We start from the raw sequence: 26,653 nt of genomic DNA, 5'->3' as shown, positions 1-26,653 counted from the left end.
AAATCACTAATTTCATATGGAAGGGAAAGAACCCCCGGATAAGCAAAACATTACTGAAAAAGAAGAAGAAAGTGGGAGGCCTCACTCTACCTGATTTCAGAACCTATTATACAGCTACAGTAGTCAAAACAGCCTGGTACTGGTACAACAACAGGCACATAGACCAGTGGAACAGAATTGAGAACCCAAATATAAATCCATCCACGTATGAGCAGCTGATATTTGACAAAGGACCAGTGTCAGTCAATTGGGGAAATGATAGCCTTTTTAACAAATGGTGCTGGCATACCTGGATATCCATTTGCAAAAGAATGAAACAGGACCCATACCTCACACCATGCACAAAAACTAACTCCAAGTGGATCAAAGACCTAAACATAAAGGCTAAAACGATAAAGATCAGGGAAGAAAAAATAGGATCAACCCTAGGAGCCCTAATACAGGGCATAAACAGAATACAAAACATTACCAAAAATGATGAAGAGAAACCAGATAACTGGGAGCTCCTAAAAATCAAACACCTATGCTCATCTAAAGACTTCACCAAAAGAGTAAAAAGACCACCTACAGACTGGGAAAGAATATTCAGCTATGATATCTCAGACCAGCGCCTGATCTCTAAAATCTACATGATTCTGTCAAAACTCAACCACAAAAAGACAAACAACCCAATCAAGAAGTGGACAAAGGAGATGAACACACATTTCACTAAAGAAGATATTCAGGCAGCCAACAGATACATGAGAAAATGCTCCTGATCATTAGCCATTAGAGAAATGCAAATTAAAACTACGATGAGATTCCATCTCACACCAACTAGACTGGCATTAATCCAAAAAACACAAAATAATAAATGTTGGAGAGGCTGCGGAGAGATTGGAACTCTCATACACTGCTGGTGGGATTGTAAAATGGTACAACCACTTTGGAAATCCATCTGGCGTTATCTTAAACAGTTAGAAATAGAACTACCATACAACCCAGAAATCCCACTCCTCGGAATATACCCTAGAGATACAAGAGCCTTCACACAAACAGATATATGCACACCCATGTTTATTGCAGCTCTGTTTACAATAGCAAAAAGCTGGAAGCAACCAAGATGTCCGTCAACAGATGAATGGGTAAATAAATTGTGGTATATTCACACAATGGACTACTACGCATCGATAAAGAACAGTGACGAATCTCTGAAACATTTCATAACATGGAGGAATCTGGAAGGCATTATGCTGAGCGAAATGAGTCAGAGGCAAAAGGACAAATATTGTATAAGACCACTACTATAAGATCTTGAGAAATAGAAAAAAAGGAGAAGAATACATACTTTTGTGGTTACAAAGGGGGGAGGGAGGGAGGGAGGGAGAGGGTTTTTTATTGATCAATCTGTAGATAAGAACTGCTTTGGGTGAAGGGAAAGACAACACTCAATACAAGGAAGGTCAGCCTAATTGGACTGGACTAAAAGCAAAAAGGTTTCCGGGATAAAATGAAAGCTTCAAAGGTCAGCGGAGCAGGGGCTGGGGTCTGGGGAACTTGGTTTGCGGGGACTTCTAAGTCAATGGGCAAAATAATTCTATTATGAAAGCATTCTGCATCCCACTTTGAATTGTGGCGCCTGGGGTCCTAAATGCCAACAAGCGGCCATCTAAGATACATCAATTGGTCTCAACCCACCTGGAGCAAAGGCAAAGGAAGAACACCAAGGTCACACGAAAACTAAGAACCCAAGAGACAGAAAGGGCCACATGAACCAGAGACCTACATTATCCTGAGACCAGAAGAACTAGTTGGTGCCCGGCCACAATCGATCTCTGCCCTGTCAGGGAACACAACAGACAACTCCTGAGGGAGCAGGAGACCAATGGGATACAGACCCCAAATTCTCATGAAAAGAACATACCTAATGGTATGATTGAGACTAGAGGAATCCCAGAGACAATGCTCCCCAGAACGTCTGATGACACAGGACAGGAACCATCCCCGAAGACAAATCATCAGACATGAAAAGGACTGGTCAGTGGGGGGGAGAGAGATGCCGATGAAGAGAGAGCTAATTAAATCAGGTGGACACTGGAGAGTGTGTTGGCAACTCTTGACTGGAGGGGGGATGGGAAGATAGAGAGAGAGGGAAGATGGCAAAATTGGCACGAAACGAGAGACTGAAAGGGCTGACTCAATAGGGGGAGAGCAAGTGGGAGAAGGGAGTAAGATGTATGTAAACCTACATGTGACAGACTGATTGGAATGGTAAATGTTCACTTGAAGCTTAATAAAAATTAATTAAAAAAAAAAAAAAAAGAAGATGGAAGGAATACACAGAGTCATTATACCGAAAACAATTAGTCAGCATTTCAAGAGACAGCATATGATCAGGAATCAATGGTACCAAAGGAAGAAGTCCAAGCTGCACTGAAGACTCTGGCAAAAAGCAAAGCTCCAGGAATTGACGGAATAGCAATTGAGATGTTTCAACAAATGGATGCAGTGCTGAAGTGCTCACTCATCTATGCCAAGAAATGTGGAAGACAGCTTCCTGGCCAACTGACTGGAAGAGATCCGTATTTATGCCTATTCCCAAGAAAGGTGATCCAACCGAATGCGGAAATTATTGAACAATATCATTAATATCACGTGAAAGCAAATTTTGCTGGAGATCATTCAAAAACGGCTGCAGCAGTATATCAACAGGGAACTACCAGATGTTCAGGATGGATTCAGAAGAGGACGTGGTACCAGGGGTATCATCGCTGATGTCAGATGCATCCTGGCTGAAAGCAGAGAATACCAGAAGGACGCTTACCTGTGTTTTATTGACTATGCAAAGGCATTCGACTGTGTGGATCATGACAAATTATGGATAACATTGGGAAGAATGGGAATTCCAGAACACTTAATTGTGTTCATGCGGAACCTGTACATAGATCAAGAGGCAGTTGTTTGGACAGAACAAGGGATACTGAGTGATTTAAAGTCAAGAAAGGTGTACATCAGGGTTGTACCATTTCACCATATCTATTCAATTTGTATGCCGAGGAAATAAACCGAGAAGCTGGACTATATGAACAAGAACAGGGCATCGAGATTGGAGGAAGACTCATTAACAACCTGTGTTATGCAGATGACACAATCTTGCTTGCTGAAAGTGAAGAGAACTTGAAGCACTTACTGATGAAGATCAAAGGCCACAGCCTTCAGTATGGATTACACCTCAACGTAAGGAAAACAAAAATCCTCGCGTCTGGACCAATAAGCAACACCATGATAAACAGAGAAATGATTGAAGTTGTCAAGGATTTCATTTTACTTGGATCCACAATCAACACCCATGGAAACAGAAGCCAAGGCACCAAATGGCTTATTGCTTTGGGCAAATATGCTGTAAAAGTCCTCTTAAAAGTTTTGAAAAGCAAAGATGTCACTTTAAGAACTAAAGTGAGCCTGACCCAAGCCATGGCGTTTTCAGTCACCTCATGTGCATGCAAAAGCTGGACAATGGATAAGGAAGACCGAAGAAGAACTGATGCCTTTGAATTACGGTGCTGGTGAAGGATATTGAATACATCGTGGGCTGCCAGAAGAATGAACATGTCTGCCTTGGACGAAGTCCAGCTAGAGTGTTCTTTGGAAGCAAGGACAGCGATGCTTCATCGTGTGTACTTTGAACATGTTATCAGGAGGGACCATTCCCTGGAGAAGGACATCATGCTTGGTAAAGTAGAGGGTCAGCGAAAAAGAGATAGACCCTCAAAAGATGGATTGTCACAGTGGCTGCAACAATGGGCTCAAACACAGCAATGATTGTGAAGGTGGTACAGGACTGGGCAGTGTTTTATTCTGTTGTACATAGGGTTACTGTGAGTTAGAATTGACTCAACGGCACATAGCAACAACAACATCACTCACAACCAAAAGTCTAACTACCACACACACATGAATTTATTGGGTCCACAAAACTGTGGAACTGATTTTTTGTAAAAGTGAGCTCTCAAAATACTGCATAAGGTCGAAGTAGTTGGATGGTCAATGAAAAATAATTTTTCCATTAAAGTATCTCATATGCTCATACATTTGCTTTGATATGACACTGGTAAGAAAGGATCTCAGATGTCGTTCTTCTAACAACCATTATGATGTTAATAAACAACTTACTTTTTCTTCTTTTCAAGAGCTGGTGTGTTTCTGGAGGAGTCCTGGTGGCTCAGTGGTTAAGCTCTCAGCTGTTAACCAAAAGGTTGGCAATTTGAACCCACGTGCTTCTTCACGGGCAAAGATGTGGCAGTCTGCTTCCATAAAGATTACAGCCTTGGAAGTTCTGTGGGGCAATTCCACTGTGTCCTATAAGGTTGCTATGAGTCGGAATAGACTCGATAGCAATGGGTTTTTGTGTGTGTGTGTGAACTTTCTGTTTGCCAGTTCTCTCTTTGGAAACCTTTTTGTCTTCATCACCATCCTTCTGTGAGATTCAGAGTTAAGCAGAATGGGCTGCTATGGAGTGATGGGAAGAATTCTTTCCTCCTGAGACTTGGCCAGCCTGTGGAGAATGCTGGGAGAGAGGCCAAGATTTCTGTCAATGGTGTACAGCGTGAAATTGTAGTATACTCTTTAATATCTTTACAACTTTATTTTCCACATAAAATTAACAGAAACACTTCATGGCAATAACGTTATTTTGTAGAGGCAACACAGTATGACAGACCAAAGCCATATCTCTGGGCATTCATTCACCTGGTTAGCAAAGGGACATTTTTCACAGGGTTCCTGTGTTCACAAGATTAGAATGCTACGAAAATAACTTTATCAAAGAATTAAAGTGCTCAAAGAGGGTGCTCTAAGATCATTTTATGTATTTTCTTCTTCAAAGATGGGCAGACAACCACATTTTTACAGGTGAGAGGGAGTGAGGTATAATGAAAAGAACAAGGCTTTAGACTGATGCGAATCTTGGAATGAATCTTAGTTCTAGTATTTATTAACAGAACTTTGGGAGAATTGTTCACCTTCTCTGGTTTTTAAGATTTCTCGTATTTAAAAATGAGGAAATGGGTACTTTGTACTTTTGATTCTAAAAACATGCCTGCAAGTTGATTGGGAGATAGTGAAGCAATGGGTTTACCATAAAAAGGAAGTGGGGGATCCTGTTTCCAAATCATGTTTTAATAGTGTAAAATTCATAAATGTTTTTGTTTTTTCTGCATAATATTTGAATGCTTTAAATTCTAGCACTTCACACATGTTCTTTAATTTTATTTTTCTTTACAATTGAATATGTAGTCAGCCTGTTTCAGTGAGGATCTGGCTGAGGTGAAAGTTTCATCGCTCTCAACGTGCCTAGGAATTTTCATCTTTGGGCAGCATTAGTGAAACCTCGTGATATTTTTACTAATATTTACACCTTTATCTTTAAAAATAAAGGTGTAAATATTAGTAAAAATATTTACTAATTTGCACCATTTTAATTATTAATACCAAATTACAATAAAATATTCAAATACCTGCACAAATGTCGAACTTTGGATTGCTCTATCCACAGAAGTTGTCATTAGAGTAGTTCATTTTAGCTTTTGTTACGAACAACCCCCAAACCTCAGTGGTTCGGTTAATTTTTTTTTTCTGACATTGAGTCCAATGGAGCTGATCTTGCTTGAGCTGCTCTTCTCCAAGCTGGGACTCAGGGGTCCTGGCATCCTCCGTAAGTGACTCTGCCATCCACTAGGACCTCCCTGGGAGGCCCCCGGCTGATGAGCAAAGAGAGTGAGGAGAATCTCACAGGCCTTTTTAACGACCACGTCTAGAATTTCATACATCTTCTTTCATTCCGTTGGCTGTAAATTGTCACAAGATGCCATTTAGATGCAAGGGGACTGGAAAATGTGGTTTTCCCGGGTGTCCATGAAGGCAAAAAAATGGTGTGGTGAACTCATAACATTGTCTCTGCTTGATGTCATTGCTGCCCAAACTTAACTGCAGTTTGTCCAGCAGCTTCTAGTGGACCACTCAGAAAGTTTTTCATTAACTGATGTACAGAAGGGTGGTTTTGGTATAGAGTAAGCAGTTCACAGGTGTCCACACATGATATATGAAAGTTGAATGTATGAGAGCTGAGGGCTATCTGTATATCTATCTCACACAGTTATATCTATCTCTGAGTTTTTGCAAAGAGTCAGTAAGATATTTATATGAAAATGTCTTTAGTACAGACCAATGGTTCTTGAGGTGTGGCAGCCATACCAGCAAATTGGCATCCGCTAGGAACTGGTGTGAAATACAAACTCTTGAGTTTTACCCCAGACCTCCTGAATCAAAGTGAGGTGAGCCCAACAACCTGTGTTTTAAAAAATCTTTCCAGGTAATTCTGATGCACTAAAGTTTGAGAACTACTGGCATAGAAGTTGGTTTTCTTCCAAGGAAGGGGAATCCTTTTTTCACAGAAAATAGTTTCTCTCACAGTTTGCTTTAGTAAACTTTTTGGTGATGACTAGGTTTTTAGCTAGAGTCTGAACTTTCTTATATATTACCAAAATTAATTTTTCCACAGTTTAATCAGATTCATTTTGAATTGTTCTCACAGAAATTGTAAAACATCTGATCATCACTCTTCCTATAAAACTTCATCAATGTCAAAGCCATTTGGCCATCTGTGAGTCTTTTCTCCTTCTGGCTCACTTAAAACTTTTTTGATATACCTACCACTTTTCATACATGACTCAAGGTATATTAACTGCTATTTTCCTGTGGCTCTTTGTACATGAAAAAATGGAGTATTATAATAGTTTTCTACCTGAGAATGTTTCCATTTTACTTCTGTTTCCCATCCAAAGTGCTTGTTCATTTCTCCATTGCTCTTTGTCTAATAAGAAAGTGTACTGTGTGAGAATACCTCAGGAAAGCAAGACTCCTTGACAAAATTCATATTGCTAATTTATCCCAATGGGCTGTTACCTGAAATTTATCGGCCATATCATTACAACCAATGATTTTTAAAGAAAAGCGATTTTTTAAGGAACATAAAAGAGTTTAAAGAGGTAATTTTCTATCATGAACATAATGAGTTACACTTGCTATTGTGATCATTATTCATATCAGAACATTCTAAAAAGAAGTAACTCCTGATGAGTTTAATAAGCTCTTAAAGTATTTGTCTTGAGTGTTATATATCAGAGCCATGCAACAAACCGCAATTTTTAACCAGCTTGAAGATTAGTAGCTTTTCTTCTCCGTTGATAGTGAGATCTCCCATTTCGGCATCTGGCAGAGAGAAAAGGAAGAGATAATGATTTCATGGGTGAAAAGTGCATTTATGGAAGGCACTTAAACTAAAAAAGGATAGACAAGAAATACAACTACAGAAAGAAGATGGGTTGGGACACTGGCTTGGGAACAGGGCAGACGCTCTGAGGGTACCTTGTGAACATTTTCACTTTATCCTTTTCTGTAATCTGGTCTGTATCACAAAAGCAGAATTTTTTTTTTTTTTAACATCTTCTGGGAATGAATCAGAACTTGTCCTGGGCCTTCCTTCTAAATGTGCCTCTAGGATTCAGTTCCTCACGCATCAGCAACCACCTCATAATGTGTGCACTCAAGAACAGAACAGGGATAATGCGCTTCCTGGTCTGATTTGAATTTGGGAGAGCTGACTTGCTCAATTTCAGAGGTGTGACTTAGAGGCATGGGGGCCATGCTTCCTTGTTTCTTTGCCAATGTGCTTATCACTTCGCTGCTCAACTCTCTTCCTTTGCTTAGCAGGTTTCTGGGTGTATTCCTTTATTAATGTTAAAAATCCCTTTTCAGATGATTGACTTATTTACACATTCAAATTAAGATTTTCATTTCCCAGTTTAATTACAGCTGGCATAATTAGAAATGTCAAGTTTTTAAACCATATTGTGACAACATTTAAACTTGTTATGCTTTTGCCTCTGGTTGTAATTAGGACAGTGTGTTTGATATCAGTTTATTCTTAAAAAGCAAAGTAAAAGCAGATGAGGTGTATTTATAGACTCATCAGCCAATGAATGGATGAAAGAGAAAAAGAAATTAATGGGGAAATGTCAGCCAGAACAGAGGAGGGACCCACTGTGAAGTTCATTTCCAGACCAACTATTTGGAATTTACTCAAAAGACAGCTGTCCCTTGATTTACAGTAGGGAAAAAAATGACATTGTAATACTATTGGGCTTCAGGTTAAGAAACAGGCAAAGGACTACGCAATGATGAATAATGACGGATCCACGAAACATCTCACAACATGGATGAATCTGAAGGACATTATGCTGAGTGAAATAAGTCAGACACAAAAGGACAAATATTGTATGAGACCACTATTATAAAAAGTTAAAAAAAAGTTTAGACGCAGGAAGTAACATTCTTTGATGGTTACTCAAGGATGGGAGAGGGACGGAGAGAAAACCACCAACTAGACAGTAGACGCATGTTAACTTTGGTGAAGGAAAACGCAATACACAATGCGGGGGAAGTCAGCACAACACAATCAAGGCAAAGAAAGATACTGAGAGGTATGCAAGAATAAAAGGCAGCTATTTTTTTTTTATGTTAAATACTACAACGTATACCACCCTGCAACAATAGTAATAACAAAAACACACTTCCTTCAAGTTAATTCTGACTCCTAGTGACCCCATAGGACAGAGTAAAACTGCCCCGTAGGGTTTCCGAGGAGCAGCTGGTAGATTCAAACTGCCGACCTTTTGGTTAGCAGCTGTAGCTCTTAACCACTGCACCACCAGGCTTCCAACAATAGTAATAACAAACAATAATTTACTAGTGGATACGTAGGAAGATATGTATGCAAATATGTATGGGAGGGCATATGGGAGTACACACACATGCACATATAGACTAAATTGTGGATATTTCTACATACATATTCATATGCACTGAGTGTATAGTCATATATACAATGGAGCACACAGTGAGCACAGTCAGGCAAATTTCTTGGAAATAACCAAACTCTTTACTGGGTTTGAGGGCTGGGGACCACAGTCTTGGGGGACATCCAGGTCAATTGACTAACATACCTCATAAAGTCAATGTTCTACATCCTACTTTGGTGAGTAGCATCTGGGGTCTTAAAAGCTTACAAGCGGCCATCTAAGACACAACTACTGATGGCTTCCTGTCTGGAGCAAAGGAAAGTGAAGAAAACTAAAGACTCAAGAAAGCAATTAGTCCAAAGGACTAATGGCCCACAGGAACCACAGCCTCCACTATCCCGAGACCAGAAGAACTAGATGATGCCTGGCTACCACTACCAACCGCTCTTACTAGAATCACAATAGAGGATCTGGGACAGAGCGGGAGAAAAATGTAGAACAAAATTCAGATTCATAAAAAAGACCAGGTTTACTGGTCTGATAAAGACTGGACGAACCCCGAAACTATGCCCTTAGTCACCCTTCTAACATGGATCTGAAGCCACTTCTGGAGATCACCATTCAGCCAAATAACAGACCAAACCCAAACTGAAACTCATTTGACGAGTTGATTCTGACTCATAGTGACCTTATAGGGTAGAACTGCCCCATAGGGTTTCCAAAGAGCGGTTGGTGGATTCAAACTGCTGACCTTTTGGTTAGCAGCCATACCTCTTAACTAGTGCCACCAGGGCTCCAAATAACAGAGAGGCCTATAAAAAGTAAATAACACCTGTGAGAAAGTGCTCTTTAGAACAGTCAACTATATGAGACCAAAAGGGCAACATTTGCTCAAAACCAAATATGAGAAGTCAGGAAGGGGCAGGAGAACTGGAGGAATGGAAATGGTAACTCAGGGTGGAAATGGGGAGAGTGCTGACACATTGTGGGGATTGCAGTCAATGTCACGGAACACTTTGTGTATAAATTACTGAATGGGAAGCTGATTTGCTCTGTAAACTTTAACCTAAAGTACAATAAAAAAAAATAATAAAATAAATACAGAAGAAAAGAGCAAGAGTTTCTTCAGTGAAAAAAATTAATGCATAATAGGGTTTTTTAAAGGCAGAAGAGCAGCCTAGGGAAAATACTTACAGAAAACAAAACAAAACAAACAAACTAAAAAGAACCCAAGCAAATTGGTAAGAAAACAGCAAAACCACAAATAATAATATGCATAAAGAGTACAAACAAACAAACAAACAAAAAGTCTCATTGCCATGGAGTCGATTCAGACTCGTAGCAACCTTAAAGGACAGAGTAGAACTTCCCCGTAGAGTTCCAAAGGAGCAGCTGGTGGATTCGAACTGCTGACCCTTGGGTTAGCAGCTGATCTCTTAAGCACTGTGCCACCAGGGCTCACAGCTAATTCACTAAAGTAGCAAACCTGAAAAAAAAAAAAAAAAAGAAGCGGAGTAATACACTTCAAATAAACTGCAGTGGGGTGGGGGCACAGGGACAATACTTAAGAGTCAGAACCTCAGTCTGGAGTCATGTCCTTATGCAAAGATTGGGGCTTAGGAAAATCTGGGAAAGAAGGAAAATCTCTAGGAAATGTAGAAGCTTTGGAACTTAGTTCTGGCCACTTGAAAGCTGTTTTGATTTGGAGCCAAAGACCCCACAGGGGGGAAAAGTAGAGAAAAGGGCAGAAAGCAAAAATTGTACTATAAAACCCCAACCCAGGGAATTCAGTTTTCAGAACAGACAAAGAAGAAAAATGAATTGGAAAGCTTAAGGGATACAGATTCATTTCTCTGTGTTTTCTTGTGAGCCTGGGCAGCACATTTCCTTGATTGTGAAACGAAACACAAAAGTCGTCAGAGATTCTTGGGCATGTGTCTAGCATCAGACACAGGTGAGGCAGAACAAATCCACATTGTCTTGAGTGCACATAAAGGGGCAGCTTGGTGGAAGGAAATATGGCCATTTGGCATCCTATTTTTAACTATCCACATTCCAGAGTCTGGGAGAAACAACTTGGGCCTGCTGAAAGTCCTGTGATCTGCAACAGTTCAGCTGGAGCGAAAGGTGGAGCAGCAAGGAAATGGCTTGGCCAATTCTCTTCCTACAAGAGTCTAAGGGGATTTTCATTAATGACTTTTAGAAGAAATTTCTCTGGATTTCCATGGGTGAAAATAACCAAGAAGATTTCTTCAAAATTTTAGATTGAAAATCCCTTTTCCAGACAATTAAAAGATATTTTTAAATGATGGATTTAATTCAGAAAAAAATGTCCCCGGGGATTTATGAGTATTTCTTCTGTTGTGGATGTTTTTCTCTAATGCACCAGCACTTCTCAGCCATAGTTTTGTTTCTCCATATAACCCTAGGCTTTTTCTCCTTCTTCCACCTCAGGGAATTTTACTGATGTGTACAGTGAGGGTTCTTGATTGAATTCTCTAAAGAGAGAAAAGAATATGATACTGCCTCTACATAGAATACAAAGGAAAAAAGGTAGGAAGGGAGGGAAGAAGGGAGGGTGGGAGGGAGGGAGAGGGGGAGGGACGAAGGAAGGAAGGAAGAAAAGTAAGGAAAAGGACTGAGGTATAACAAACCCATTGCTTCAATCATCTAATTAAACATTCCTATTTCTGAAGAATCTCTCAGCTGTGGCACATCTGGAGAGACTGAGGAAATGAGCTCACAGAGCTTTGAGCTCTATTTCCGCTGAATTGGTTGTTCTGTTATACAGATACGGCCATGTCTACATTTTAAAGACTTATGTATATGTGTATATATTTTACAATACACTATGCATTATGTGGAAACCCTGGTGGCATAGTGGTTAAGAGCTACAGTTGCTAACCAAAAGATCGGCGGTTTGAATCCACCAGGCACTCCTTGGAAACTCTATGGGACAGTTCTACTCTGTCCTATAGGGTCACTGTGAGTCAGAATCTACTCGACAGCAACAGGCTTGGTTTTTTGTTTTTGTTTGTTTTATGCATTATATATGTCTGTCTGTCTATATGTCTATCTATCTATCTATCTATCTCTCTCTAAAACCACCTGTGACAAAGAACCAGTTTTTTAAAATTTTCAGACAAGCCTATAATGTTTACTATTAGATTCAACAGACAAGAAATTACTCTGTTAAATTGCCATAAAAGTTTCTAAATGCTCTCTCTCAGTTTCTGGGCTTAACTCCTTCCAGTCCGGTAACAAGCAGCTCATGGGCCAGCACCGGCCACAGGCCACACCTGGAGCAGCACCAGTTTAGACCAGCTCTGTTCTGCGGAACAAGAGGACGAGGATACCCATTTAGATTGCTTACATTGAGGGCCACGAACTTACTATTGATATATAGACAGTGAGATCGGTTCTGATATTTTTCAAATAATTTGTTTTCCTTATGTAATTATGTATTTGTAATGGATTGAATTGTGTTCCCCCAAAATATGTGTCAACTTGGTTAGGCCATGTGTGGTTGTCTTCCCTTTTGTGATTTTCGTATGTGTTATAAATCATAATCTCTGCCTGCGGTTAAAGAGGATTAGGATGAAATGTAACAACCTTGCTCAGGCCACATCCCTGATCCAATTTAAAGGGAGTTTCCCTGGGGTGTGGCCTGCACCACCTTTTATCTTACAAGAGATGAAAGGGAAGAAAGCAGAGAGTGGGGACTTCGTACCACCAAGAAAGCAGTGGCGGGAGCAGAGCATGTCCTTTGGATCTGAGGTTCCTGTGCTGAGATGCTCCCAGACCAAGGGAAGACTGATGACAAGCACCTTCCACTAGAGCTGACGGAGATAGAAAGCCTTCCCCTGTAGCCGGCACCCTGAATTTGGACTTAGAGCCTACTGGACTGTGAGAGAATAAACTTCTTTTTGTTAAAGCTCGTCTACTTGTGGTATTTCTATTATAGAAGCACTATATGACTAAGACAGTAGTCTTCTCTTTTGAAATAAAATATTTAATTGCTTGGGGGGGTGTTGATTTTTAAAAATCACTGAAGTGTTTGTTTAAGTAAAATAAACTATATACATGGACTATCTCTGGTATCACATGGGCCCTGTCTGCACTCAAACACTGAAAGAATGAGTCCATTTTAACACAGAAATAGTTTTAAGAACGAAACAGTTTTAAAAATGTAAATAAGGGTATGGTATTCTGAAATATATATACAGCTGACTGACATGATATACATTTACGCATTCCATGTTATTTTTTTTTTCAGTTGACCTTTCTTTACCCAAATATAACGAATTAGTGTGAACCAATGCCTAATCTAGTGCTGACTGAAGTAGTACTAATTCAAATATTGGGTTGAAATGCTCAGGACTGTTATGGAGAACTGAAAAGATTCTAAAGTGAATTGTAGGTTTTTCACCTAAGATATAAGACATTTGCCAATTCCTGTTGATCCCAAGTTACTCTAATGAACTGTCCACACATAGGCTAATAGAATTTATGTCCCTAAAATCACTAAGTTAAAGAAACGGAAGCTTGAGTCACAAAGAAAGTCTCTTGCTATAAATGTATTGTTTGTGAGGAAGAATTCCGTTTTTAACAAAAATGCAGTGCAGAGCTATTGCATATCACCTCCACATGGATCAAGTGGTGAAAGGACTGTGGTGTTGTGGAAGTCATATTTATTGTTATCATATGTTTCCTTAGCTGAGGCTATCAGAGAACCTTTTGGGGAGGGTATCATTTACAATACACTATTGTTTGACATCCAACTTTACAATTCTGTTTTAATAGTGGTTTATTACCATCGCTTCTATTTTTTTTTGTTGTTGTTTGTTTCCTTTGTAGATTTAACTGCAGTTAGATGTCGCACTGTGGTAATGAGATTTTGAGAATGGCTCAGTAATTGAAGCATGTGAATTCAATGGTCTATAAACCTGGGATCTTAAGAAATTACCAGGGTAAGTAAATTTTGAGTTGAGTTAACAATGTAATTTAAAAATGGAACTAAAATCCATTGAGTGGCAGCAAACCGACACGATCGATTTATTGTGGTACACACAGAGGAGCTGGTTCTCTGTGAGGCTGAATTAGAGGCTGGGGCAGAATGTCGAAGCCAGGAGGCGGGCAATGTTCAGGTGCACAGGCTCTTGGGGTATGACTTTTGACTCTGACTTTGGACACCTCAGGTTGCTGAAGCCCCTTAAAATTTGCCCCATTTAAATGGATTGCCTCCCATATGGAACCTTACCAGTGCTTCTGGACCGTGGAAGTCATCCAATTTTGTTAACACATATGCATAAATCTGAGGGGTTCTGCGTTGTATAAGAAAATGCTTCCTGGAGAAAACAAGCATTCTCTGCCCCTACGTTGGATCTGCTTTTGATCCTAGGGTGTGATTTGCCATCTCCTGGCACATCCTGGGCCCCAGCTTTTATTTCCTTTCTCATTCTTGCACTTGTAAATATACAGCTCCCCCAGCTAGTTGTTACTAGGTGCCAGTAAGATCCATATTTCCACCATCATGACATTGGCTGGCTTGCTTTTAGGAACCGTCAGAAACAGCCACTAACCAAGGGAAAGGGAGCAAGGAACCAGTAAATGATGCTGGTTTTATTAGCTTCATTTCCTTTTGCCTCGTGGAAAATAACCAAAAACCAGTTGCTACTGAGTCAATTCCAACTCATGGTGAGCCTGTGTGTTGCAGAGTAGAACTGCTCCACAGGATTTTCATGGCCGTGAGCTTTCAGGGACAGATCGCCTGGACGTTCTTCCAAGGTGCCTCTGGGTGGGTTGAAACCACCAACCTTTCAGTTAGTAGCCCAGCACGTAACTGTTTACACTACCTAGAGACTCTTTTCCTGGAAAAAAACAGCCCTAGAAAGTGAACACCATGAATGGGTTGATGCTACAGCATGGTCTGAGCCAGGAAGGATGACTGAATTCTGTTGCCTCATCTTAGCCCTCCAAACCCAATATTAGCTGTTTTAGGAGGCTTGGGATCAGGCTATTACCAGTCCCTGGGTGGCACAAATGGTGAAGGGTTTGGATGTTTACCAAAAAGTTGGAAGTTTGAATCCATTTTAGGAGTGCCTTGAAAGAAAGTCCTGATGTTCTACTTCCAAAAAATCAGCCACTGAAAATTCTGCAGAGCCCAGTTCTACTCTGACGCACATGAGGTCACCGTGAGTCATATTGACTAGATGGCAACTGACTTGGCTTTTTTGGGGGTGGATCAGTTTATGCACTCTGATTCTCATCAGTTCCTCAAATGGAAGAATGGGGGAGAATAGGGCCATTATTTATCTTCATAACTTTCTTAAAGATATTCAGTAGCATATTTTTTGGACTATTTTAAAGAAGCCAGGGCATTTATTTTTCAAGGCAATCAGGGCTGGTTACTATGAGCAGGCCTACATCAGCTCATCAGACTCTGCTCTGACCTGTGAGCTTTCCAGATGATGAAAAACATTCTCATAATCGGGAGACTCGTTGAGGATCACCAGCTTCTGGAGATGATGGTCATGGTAACAGTGACTCTTCAGTTTAAAAATTATTTATTGAACATCTACTTTGTGACAGGCCCTGTGGAAGGTGCTGGTCAGTGGTAATTTTTCACTGCATTTTGAACGCTTTAAAATATTTTTTGTATTCTATTTTATTAGCATTTAGAAGTCAACATCTAGTAAATTTTGCCAAAGAACTCAATAGAACGGCCCCCAGTGGGCAAAATCTTGACCCAATTGATAATCTGCTTTCTCTTGTGCTCTGTCTCTCTCTCTCCCCACCCCCATCCCCACCCCCATATACACAGAGTTCTTAATATTTCTGAGGTTGTATTAGGAGGGACAATAATATACCATTACATGAATAAATTTTACATTAGTATTTATAAGGCTTCTTCAAAGCATGTCCAAAGAAATAGAAATATTTTGATCTATGCTGAAGTAATGGTTCAAAGGGGGAGGTATTGGCTATTCATTTCAGAGGTAGTAATAAGGAACAGGAAACACTGGTGGCATAGTGGTTAAGTGCTACAGCTGCCAACCAAAGGGTCAGTAGTTCAAATCTGCCAGGCGCTCCTTGGAGACTCTATGGGGCAGTTCTACTCTGTCCTATAGAGTCGGTATGAGTCGGAATTGACTCGACAGCACTGGGTTTTTTTTGGCTTAATAAGGACCACATTGTCTTTTATTGTTGAGGTGTGTGGGATCTAGAATTACAGAAATCCAAAGAAGGAAATATCTTTAAGGGAAGCTCTCCATGGAAACTTATCAAGCTATGAATTTCAAGAGTGCTTAGTGGCTTCCAGTAAAGCCATAGCATTAGAGAGATTTATCATTTAACAATGTTAGCACACGGAATGCTATAATTCTGTGCCGGGACTGATTACCCAATGTGCAAGTATGCAAGGGCTTATTTGTATTTACTAATCTGCAGCGCAAAATTTCATCTGTTTTTCAACGCATCGAAGATGTGATGAAACCCCTGTGAAACTGTATGCTACAGATTAGTAAGTAAACACAATTAAGCCAGTGTGTGCCTTGCTTACTGTAAGCCTGTGTGTACCTTGCTTACTAGTTAATCTGCCCCCAATTCTGTGGTAATAGCAGCCAACAACTCATAGGTTTTCTGGGCAATGACACAAATGTTTTCTTTTATTGTGACATTTGATGTATTCTACTTGAATTCCAAAGGCTTCTCTCATGCCTCTGCGTCAGAAACAGCTCAGTGCTATCTTTATCTGAAGTCTCTCCTGGTTAGTGAGCTGACTGTTAGGGATGTGTCACGTACGTGATTTCTGTGATGTGGGTTGCCAAGGTGCCAACCACAGCAAGAAAAATGAAGATCACAATCACACCGGGTCAGAAGATGATAGTCAGGCTTAAATCACTATCCTTGAGGTGTATCCCTGTTGATTTATCAATGTCCTCATTTTTAAGAATGAAATCTTCTCAAGGTTACCACACCGCTGTATATGAAATACGTCAAACGAAGTGTAATGTTATATTATCTCATAGCTTCATAAATAAGAATATTGCTTTGAGAATAGAATAAAATGACAAGCTCTATTTGGCATTTATATATGTAAAAGGTCAAGAAGAGATTAATGGTTTGTTGGCAGCTGGCAAAGTTCTTTGATATGCACTATTATTTTTCAACTAGAATTCTGTTTTTGCTACTCCTTGGACAAGTTGCCCACACATTTATGCACATAAATTACAGTGTATTGATGACATCACTTCCAGCCTATCTGGAAGCACGATGGAATTTTTTTGTCTGGGTGTAATTTCCATATTGGTGGCATTTCTGCTTCCTAATAAATTCCAGACAGTCAGAGTATATACCCAAAGCCTTTATTTTATTTTTAATGTATTCCAGCTTTCTGTGTTCAGCCACACTTTGTTTGGGAGATGTCCTTCTCAGGAGTTATTTAGATTTATGAATATTTGGAGAGCTATTTGCAGAACTGGGAGTCTGGAGATCCATATAATCCCATTGTCTACAGTATACCTTTACTTTTTTTAAATCTATGTTTTGATTTTTGGGTAACTTGGATACAATATTTAATAACCTATCAGCTTAATTCCATTACTTGCTAGTGGTTTCAAATTCCTTCTCTTTGTAACCTCTTATCAGAAGGATTTTTAAAAATCCCAAAATGAGCTTGTTGCTGTCGCTAATAGCCCTCAAGTAAACTCCAACTCATGAGCTACTGGGGCAGATATACGAACGTGCCGCCTGTATCCGTCCTGCTTTCTGGCCTTCAAAGACAGGCTGACTTGTTAACTTTGATCAAGTCACTACCATCGGATCTCAAGGTGCCCAAACAGCCTCAGCTGGTTCCAGCCCAGGTGAACTTCTTTCTGCTAATTAATCCTCTTCCTCATATCCACTCATCCTAAACACAGACGTTGGCCTTTTCTGTTACTTAAAACCAACACCTAAAGAAAAAATGTCTATGCCTTTTTATTTTAATTTTTCTAATGTTTTAATACTGACACAGTACTCAATAACTGTTTCCTGAGCAAATACAAATAAATACTAAGCTGATAAAATTAGTTTATTGATTTTACTTAAGCAACAAATAAGACAGGTAAAAAAAAAACACTAAAATGTAAGCATACAGTATCTCAAGTAAAAAAAAAAATTGAAATTGTTATACTCAACATATTGGGGATTTAATAATTTATATCAGTAATTTAATAATTTGTATTCTATTATATTTAGAGAGAAACCACTCTACCCTCTGCAAAGACATACAGAATCATATGGCTCAATTATCAGCCTAGTGAGCTTAGGGTCCCAGGGTATCAGGAATATTTTTGTTCAATAGCTTTAACTGTTAACCCCACGTAAGGTTTTACCTGATTGGCTTACCTTGACTTAGGTAGAGTGGTTTGCATTGCCTTCCAGCGGAGATGCTCATGAGCATATTCAGAGGCTGGCAGTTGGTGGAGGTGGGGCTTGAGAGAATAAAAACTCCTAAACCACCGGAAGAGTGCCTGGGTGGTGCAAACAGTTAATGCGATTGACTTCTAACTGACAGGTTGGCAGTTGGAATCTACCATAGAGGTGCCTCAGAAGAAATGCCTGGTAACCTGTTTCTGAAAAATCAGCCATTGAAAACCTGAAAGAGCACAGCCATTGAAAATCCAGTGGCACACAGCTCTACCCTGAAACACATGGGGTTACCAGGAGCTGGAATGGACTCCACAGCAACTATTTCTTTTTTTTTAAACCAACTGACTGGCAATTATCTAAAAACTAACTACAATATACACAACATAATTGATTCCAATATTAAACTTTTTGCAGGTATTTCTTATTTAAAAAAAATCTCTTCTACGAAAGCCAAAGCAAAATAAACCAACGAAGGAAAATCACCCCAACTCTCGGGGTTAACTTCACAGAAGGAATTTTTGTTTTACATGAGGCTCCTTCTCAATCTCTCTCTTTAAAAAAAAAAAACTCAGTAATCTTCCCTGTCACATTAAAAAGTATTTCACTTAAAAATTAAGTTTGGAACAAATTTTGGTAGATACACTTTGTGTATCTTTTACATCACTCTTAAAGGGACTATAAAAAAAAGCAAACAAAAAAGTTGCCACTGAGTCGAACCTGAGTCGTTGTGGCCCCATATGTGTTAGAGTAGAACTGCATTCCGTAGAATTTCCATGGCTGACTTTTCGGAAATAGACCACCAGGCCTTTCTTCCAAGGCACCTCTGAATGGACCCAAACCTCCAACCATTTTGCTAACAGCTGAGCGTTTGGCCATTTGCATTTGTGAAATGCTATTATTACTTTTTGTGGTAATGTTTTTCCATCTTGCCACATAAGAAATTCTGAACTGATTATCTTTCTCCAGAGATGAAAATATGGTGGCCTCAGTATATGAACTGATTTGAATGCAGTGCTCTGAGTTAAGCAAAATAAGAAAAGTTTATTTACTGAAAGAAATAACAGGATACTTTATAATGGAAAGGAAAAGGAATAAAAGGAAAGTTTTAGATTTTCTGCTATTTTAGAATTAATTCAACAGATTAACTGAATTAATTAATTGATAGTCTACTCGACGGCACTGGGTTACTGGGTTACTACAAGCCAGGATACAGAACAATGAGAAACCCCTGCCCTCATGTAAATAGTAGGGGAGACAGACAATGCATCAAAAGATTGCGCAGGAGGAGATAAGTCCAAGAGGAAAGTGCGATGGCGCAGATGGTGAATATCCACAACTGCAAAAACCAAAAAACCAAACCCAGTGCCACTGAGTCAATTCCGACCCATAGCGACCCTATAGTTGCAGACAGTTGTAAATCAGACTGAGGTAAGTAATGGAGAAATGTAATAGGACTGCCTTTTCAACAAGATCACCTCGGTTGCAGGGAGGATGGGAGACCAGATAGAAGGCTGTTGCAATAAAATGGAGGTGGGGGGATGACAGAGATAGTAACATTGACCACAGTGAGCATAGGATCTACTGTGTCAATGCATTTGAGACTAATCTGGATGTGACATCTGTCATGCCATAGAACTCTCCTGTGATCCTCTCAATGCCTTTATGACACAAGACACCACTTGTGTCTTCATCTGTTGTGAGATGTGTAGGGAATTTCTTATTAATAAAAGTGAATATTAATACTTGTCAACATAGCAAAGCTCACTAACGAAGCTTCAAAATTTAGAATAAAATATTTTACTTTATTCCTACTATGATGCCAGTTTAACTCATTTGCAATCTAATCAATTATTTTGTGTGGAAGATAGCAGAATGTTCCTTAGAAATGAAGAAGGCAAGGCTTTGACCTTCCTGCTTCAGATACATCATCAGGAAATGCCAATTGCTAGGAAAGAACACCATGTTTGGTAAAGTCGAGGGTTAGCGAAAATGTGGAAAACACTCAGTGAGCTAGATTGACACAATAGCCATAACAATGGACTCCAGTATCAGTGATCATAAGAAGGTGCAGGGCCAGGCTACATTGTGTTCTGTTAACGCATGGGATCGCCATGAGTTGGAACAGACTCTGCTGCAACTAACAAGAGGAAAAACAGAGATTAAACAGAGCATAACTAGGGATGTCCATAGGAGTGTTTTTGCTGAAAACTCTGCTTCCCTCCAGTCTTCTCATGGTTAACTTTCCTTGGTATTCATATCTCAGCCGAAAAGTCTTGTTTTCGAAGAGGCCTTCCTTGACTACTCAATCTAAGGCATTAGGTGCCATCACTTTCCATCCCAGACTCTGCTTTATGATCTTCATAGCACTTTCATTCTCTGGTATTTTCTTGTTGGTTTGTTTGTTGTTCATTGTCTGCTACCCTTTCTGGAATCTGCACCCCACGAGAACAAAGGCTTTGTTTACCACTATATTCCCAGCATCTAGAACAGTGCTTGACATATAGTAAGCACTCAATAAATATTTGGTGAATGAATGAAAGAATAAAAGAAACAACACAGAGACCCAGTCATGTAGCTAACCAAGCCTTACAAACTGTGCAAGGGGAAAGAAATCCCTTCTGTGTAGTGCAGTGTTGAAGGTTGACAGGGGACCACACAGTAGACAAAGAGCTGGGCAGATGTCAGGGCTAGAAGGTTTGTATTTTTGATGGTTTATGTGCAGATCTGGGAGTCAAGAGATTGGGGGTTTACATCTGCTCTATCTCTGACTCCTGAGTGACTATGGTACAAATCATTAACTTCCGTGAGCATTAGTCTCTCCATCTGTGTGGTGTTACTGGCTAGTTTAAACATTTAGAAACCTTCATTGGCAAATATGACTCTATTTATGCTGTTTCTTTCAGGAGATTGAGTGCTTTATGGAAGTGAGCCCTGTTTTCCCCTTTGGTTTCTGAACTGCACCTCCTCAGTAGGCAAGGTGATTAATGGCCCTGGATTCCTCTCCTCCTGCTTTCTTTTCCTGTCTCTCTGAAGAGTCTCCTTATTCACGGAGACTGCGTGACTTACAGGAGGGCAAGGCCTCGATCCCCTTAATACATGCCTGCTTTGGCAATCCCTGCCTCCGTTCCTCCACACTTGCTTGCTGCACTAGATAAAGCCACCAGCTTTCTACCACCCGGACGCCTTCGCCTGGGTCAGTACTGCTGGTTGTTGTTAGCGGCTGTGGAGTTGCCCCAACTCCTGGAGGCCCCACGCACGGCAGAATGCGATGTTGACCGGCCCTGCGCCCTTCCACGGTTTGTCGCAGGCGGGACCATTGTGATCCATTCATTGGCTAGTTGCAGAAGTAGATCACCTGGACTTTCTTCCTGATCTGTCTTAGCCTGGAAGCTCCACTGAAGCTCCTGGAAGGTTCCATTGAAACCTGTTCAGCATCATGTTGTTCAGTACCACTGAGTCAATTCCAACTCATAGTGACCCCATAGGCCAGAGTAGAACTGCCCCATAGGGTTTTCTTGGCTATAATCTTTACAGAAGCAGGTTGCCATGTCTTTCTCCCACAGAGCTGCTGAGTAAGTTCGAACTGCCAACCTTTATGTTAGCAGCCTAATGTTTAACTGTGGCACCACCAGGGCTCTGTGTTCAGCATCTGTAATGGATTGAATTGTGTCCCCCAAAATATGTGTCAACTTGGTGAGGCCGTGTACAATTGTCCTCCATTTTGTGATTTTCCTATGTGTTATAAATCATAATCTCTGCCTGTGGTTAAAAGGCTTACTCGGTCACCTCCCTGATCCAAAAGGGAGTTTCCCTAGAGTGTGGCCTGCATCACCTTTTATATCTCAAGAGATAAAAGGAAAGGGAAGCAAGCAGAGAGTTGGGGACCTCATACCACCAAGAAGGCAGCACTGGGAGCAGAGCGCATCCTTTGGACACAGGGTCCCTGTGCCTGAGAGGCTCCTCGAACAGGGGAGGACTGAGGACAAGGACCTTCTTTCAGAGCCAACAGAGAGAGAAAGCCTTCCTCTGGAGCTGATGCCCTGAATTTGGACTTGTAACCTACTAGACTGTGAGAAAATAAATTTCTGTTTGCTAAAGCTATCCACTTGTGGTATTTCTGTTACGGCAGCATTAGATGACTAGGACAGTATCATATCAACATGAAGCCTCCACTAGACAGATGGGTAGTGGATGCGTATGGAAGGCAAGGGAATTGACTCCAGGTCTCCCACATGGAAGGCGAGAATACTACCAACTGAAACACCAATATCTTCAAATCAGTACTAGAGTGGGAGATAAAGCTTTTACTCATCTCCCATTTGATAGGGTTCAGAAATTAAGTCTTACCCTCAGGTCCAAGAGGCTGCCTATGAACCTCCTAATTTCTCTTCCCTGCCCACCAGATCTGCTCTGCCCCAGGAACAGCTAGTGAGTAACTTTCTTCTTGACTTCCCTCCCTCCCTCTTTCACTGCATTCACTCCTCATATGGCCTGAGCTTCTTGCTAGGTTTGGCCCTGGGTTCTACCCTCCAGCCCTACCCAACTCTGAAGCAGGAGGGATACTACTAGACATTGCAGTTAAGGACATAAGCTTTGGACTTAAGTAGACTTGAGTTAAAATCCCAGCTACACTACTAACTCTGTGATCTTGGTCAAGTTATTCAACCTCTCTGAGCCCCAGTTTCCTCATCTGTAAAACGAAAATGCAAGGGGAGAGTTTATGTGAATTAACTGATACGATGTGGGCTGAGATTTCAGTATAGAGCCTGGAATGTAAGCGTAGTAGTTACCATTATCACTTACCAGTCCCCTCTTCACCAATACTAGATAACTCATCTGATAATGTTGTACTCACTCTCCTTATGGGTTCCAAGGGTTGTTATTGAGAATTTCAATTTTTTAGTCAAAAAAATGTAATCTCCACCTTTTTGAGACCTCTAATTTGTACAGGTAAATAACCCAACTAATGATTTCCAATATAGGTATTGCCTACTCACCAGTTCCTCTCAGAGGGCTGTTAGTGTTGCTCATGGCCTTTGACTGGTGCCCAGAAATATCTAACTTCATCCTTTAAAGAATAATCCTGAAAAAGGAAAGAGTGTGCTCTAATGCCACGTTTCACAAAGTCAAGCAGAAATTCAGTAAGTTCCTAGAGAATGAGGATCATAAAGACAGCCAACCTGAATGATTTCAACTAGATTATAACACATTAATGTTTTACAAACTACTTCACTTTTCTTGAAATGTTTGATATTAGTAATATTTTTAACAATTATTTTATTCTGAAAGTGACGTAATGTAATCATTTCCACGCAACGAATGCTGCATTGGGGCCACATACCGCTCAGATTGATCAAATATTTGCTTAGTCCCATGAATGGAATTTGTTTCCTCTAAAAAAAGGAAATATCTCAATAGGGGCATTTACTATACATTTTTCAACATATCAGGTGGTGCAGCAGGTTTTCTTTGTGGCATGTAATGCTACTTTCTGGTTTTAAATTCTAACTTATCCTATAGGCTAGAGCAGTGAAGGGGGACCAGAACCCGTTGGTGTTAAGAAGTCAACTTCACCTAAAAAAAAAAAATAATAATTAAAAAAAAGAGAAAGAAAGAAATAGAACAATGGAAGCATTGTAAGAAATATTTATAAGTCAAATGTTACAGAGAAAAACCCCAAACCAAAACCTATTTCAAAAAATGTTAGAGGAAATGGTATATCTTTTTATGTGCTTAAGAAAACAGTTAAAAAGAACTTCACAGCATTGGGTCTATTAAGTACATTTATTCCAGTGATTTCCCAGATATTTCCAAGTTCCATTTAAAACAGAAGTCTCCTATCAAGCAATCCTTTGAAATTATTTACTCTTTTATGGTTGTAAAGTATGGAAACATAATACATTTAATGGAAACCCTAATAAATGGCACATGCTACAAAGTGTCTACTGATGTGCTTTGTGGGTTGGGATTCTTACGTCACACTAACTTGCCAGTCTACACTTCTGATCCCAGTAAATACGCCGGTGATGTGGAAGAGGATACACAGATGGGAAAGTCCACGCAAGAATGCCCTGGACCATTCGTGCTCATAAGAAGGGTATGGCGTCCAGAGCCCATCTGACGGGAAGCAAAAGATGCCAGCAGCAGAAAAAGAACTATTTGAATTAAGGACTTTGTTTTATTTAACGAGTGGTGATTTGGTGGCTGCTATAACTTGAAAAGGCTTTTCTTACATTCAGTATAAAGGAATGTTCTGTAAAAACCAGTTGTGAATCCCCAGAATAAAATGGTATGTAATATTTTTAGTACATATTTAATTGGCAACAGAAAAATTAAAACCATTTGACTTATACTGTTAAAATGGTATTCTGGTTAAAATCAACTCCCAATCAAGAAATTTTAATGTGCTTCTCCAAATGCATATTTTCATACAAAAAAAATATATTTTAAAGTTATATATCCTCAGTTCTATGCTAAAATAGTACTAGCAGTTCACAGATGGATTTTTGCCCCTGGCAAATTATTTTTCATTGAAACGTTTTCAAAGCATTCTCACTTGGGTATGCTTCGATTTAACAATTCAGGCATTCTATATTAAATAGTAATTGATTTATTGACATTTGATGGATTCATACTCACTTTCCATGGTTTAAAAATCTTGTTAAAATGTTGTTAATAATCTGTGGGTATATATTTCAAATGAACGTCATTAAATTTAGAATAACTGTCATTAAATAGAGAGAATTAAATTTAATAGAGTAGTTACTATAGATATTAAATGCCAGTGGATGATGAGAAGCAGATTTATTGAGGATTTCATCACGGCTGGATAGATTCATGCCTTTTAAGCAAATATACTGCATTTTACACAAATAACGCGCACCTTCTACATTTGTTTGCCAACCATGCCCTCCCCCCTCAAGGTACTTTCATAAGCGTAGCTGTGCCAATTTTTTTTTTTTTTTTACATGTTGCTGTAAAAAAATTAGCACTGCATGCTTACGAAAATACCTGGCAGGGTGAGGGGACAGTTAGCGAACAAATGTAAAATACATAAAAATACGGTATTCATTTTCTTTCTTCTGTCTTACTTTTCTATATTAAAGTAAATGGTTAACAAGCCTTTAAGTCGGTATTGTATCAAAAGCTAAAGCATCAATTAATTAGTATTCAAAACATACAGAATGCATTATATGGGTCAAGATTTTTCAAAGCCATATACTAATCCCTTGTGAGCCTGAAAAAGTCTAGGCTTTGAAGAAAAACTAAGAAGAATGACTGTTACGAATAGAGGGGTAGGAAGTTCACCTGATTTTGCTTATATTCACCGCTTAGTAAAACAGTTGATTAACTTCTTTTAAATCGTCTTTGATACTCTGGGTACAATATCAAAGACAGACACTTTTAACAACATTGCTGAGAAATGTCAGTTTGATATACTTAGTCTATTATGTTTTAGTTTTGTTTTATTTTTAAATAACAAGACATATCTCCCAAACTATCAGGAGAGGTTAGTTTCTTTTCATCAGCCTTCAGCCCACCCTACCCCAAGTTTGGAGCGTTTCGTTAGATGTCTTTGATCTTCTGTTTGACTTCTGCTTCATGGAAAAATGCTCATAAACCTTCAAAGAAAGGCTTTCTTTACTTTTAGCTTTATCTAAAAATTATAAACAGTGGACAGATCTATAGCAAAACGATTTTAAAAGCATTTAGGACACACATGCTAATTTATTTGCTCACTACCAAAAAGATGTTTGTCTGGTAAAAAGAAGTTTAAAAAGTTCAACTTTGCTTAGCGAAAAAGAATTCCACTTTTAAGTGGTTAAAGTATTGCATTTCAGGTTTTTTTTTTTTTTTTTTTTTTTTAAATATTAAGATCTCTAAAGCAACAATATTTAAAAAGATGTTATGCACAAGGATTGGCATGACATTTGAAATGGCTTCAGAGTCCTGTTACCCTTGACATGCTGGCAAACACTTCACAGATGTGTTTTCTCATTGCAGCTATGTCAAGAGAGAAAACAAAATCTGCGACTACAAACAAATCCCCGCGTGCCTTAATGTTAAGGAAAGAAGAAGCCACAAGACATTAGGGTGACAGCACCCTACCCCTCTCACGCATCATAACTCTAGGCTGATGGGAGCCTTTCCACAAATTACTTTAACTGTGAGTCAAGGGTCTTGTCTGCTGCACTCTTGTGGTTGGACTAACTGGGTCTGGCTACCGTTCAAGGTCAAACATACACAAACCAAAACTACCAGACTCAGGGAGAAATCAGGACTTGGAGTCAGATTACCAGGCCAGAGCTAGACATACAAAGATGAAGATCTGAGACAAAGCAGATACAGCCAACAGGAAGCAAGGCCAAGAGCTTTGGAAGTCTGAATCAGGCTTTCACGCC

Source organism: Elephas maximus, chromosome 4 (genome assembly GCF_024166365.1).
Source record: "Elephas maximus indicus isolate mEleMax1 chromosome 4, mEleMax1 primary haplotype, whole genome shotgun sequence".
NCBI classification, from domain to species: domain Eukaryota; kingdom Metazoa; phylum Chordata; class Mammalia; order Proboscidea; family Elephantidae; genus Elephas; species Elephas maximus.
This window is presented reverse-complemented; position numbering follows the sequence as displayed.